Source organism: Otolemur garnettii, unplaced genomic scaffold, assembly GCF_000181295.1.
Source record: "Otolemur garnettii isolate 467f Iridium unplaced genomic scaffold, OtoGar3 scaffold00222, whole genome shotgun sequence".
Classification (NCBI taxonomy): domain Eukaryota; kingdom Metazoa; phylum Chordata; class Mammalia; order Primates; family Galagidae; genus Otolemur; species Otolemur garnettii.
The window spans coordinates 1,256,077-1,257,723 of record NW_003852617.1 but is presented as its reverse complement, the minus strand read 5'-3'; positions in this window follow the sequence as shown (position 1 = coordinate 1,257,723).

Sequence of the window (1,647 nt, the reverse complement as noted above, 5' to 3'; positions counted from 1 at the left end):
GTACTATGGTGTCACAGCTCACAGCAACTTCAAACTTTCGAGCTTAAGCAATTGTCTTGCCTCAGCCTCCTAAGTAGTTGGGACCACAGGTACCTGCCACGATGCTGGCTATTTTTTTATGTTGTAGTTGTCGTTCTTGTTTTAGCAAGCCTGGGCCAGGTTCAAATCCATCCTGATGTCATGTGGCCGGCACCCTAACCACTGAGCCATGGGTGCCAAGCCCAGTTTTTCTATTTTTAGTAGAAATAGTGCCTCGCTTTTGCTCAGGCTGGTCTTGAATTCGTGAGCTTAAGCAATCCACCTGCCTTAGCTTCCCAGAGTGCTAGGATTATAGGCGTGAGCCACTGTGCCCAGCCCAACATAATGTCTTATTTGAGAGTATTATATATAATAGTTTCAAAATAATATCAATATAATATGGTGTACTAAAGTATATCAAAATCAATATTCTTACTAACAACGAGATCAATGAATGAAGGCAAATATTTCTTTGTGTTTTTGTTCAACTATATTCCACCAGTGATATGTAATATATTACATATTATAAAATACCCAATGGACCTGACTAATTATAAATTAATCAAGGATTTTTCTCCTCTTGCCCACTTGGTGATGGTGGCAGCCCAGGATATAAGCTGGAAGACATGTCAAGCAAAGACAGATGAAAGAGGAGATGGATGTTTATCGGTGCAGCGTCTGTAGTGACTGCAAGCATGAGACAGCCCAACATGTCAGCAAAGCAATACAAATGTTTTACTGCAATTTGGTGCTTAAAAAAGAAATACCTTTCACAAATAAAAAGTATATATTCTTTCCCCCCAGACCATCCAGAACATTTCCCTGGACAGCATGTGATATGACACCAATCTGATATTTTGGGTGCATCACAGGACATAGTCATTGTTATTAATCTCGTCTTACCGAACTGGCATTTGAGCATCTTATTGCCATACAGCAGAGGAAAGTTAACTTTTCTTTATAATTCAGGAGCACTGATATGCTGTAAATTTTGAGCTGCTCTCCCATTTCTGCTGGGAGGCAACAGAAAGGGAAAAGCCAATAAGGTTTGCAGCCCGGGGGCAGGGGACAAAAAGTTGTAGGAGAGCGATCAGGAAAGACAAAGAGGGCTTTGCTTTAGGTAAACTGACCTCTGTTTCTCCCTCTTTGAGACACCCAAACCTCAACAAAGGCTTGCTTTCTTCCTTCCTCTCCTTTTTGCCCTTTGTTTTGCCTACACTTTTCTTTTCAGGTGCAAAGAGGTGAAGTAACTTTGTCTAGTCCAATTTGCTATCTCTAATTACTTAGGCCTGGTCCCTGTGGCCTGTTCTAATTCATCAGCATTAACTATTGGGAGTGATTTGGCCACTTTGTTTCTCATTTTTTCTTCAATCCCTCTCCTTAGCCCTTTATATTTGGAAAATTTTTTCTTAAATCAATAGTGTTCATTATTAATGTTCATTAAGCATCCTAACAAGAGCTCACTAGAAATACCAGGTCCTTTACCATGTCTTTAAATTCTGATCTATAGCTGATGATACAAACAAATGGAAAAATATATCACCTTCATGGATTGATAGAAATAACATTGTCAAAATTTCCATACTACCCAAAATGGCAATGGCATATTTCATGGAGAGATATATATGT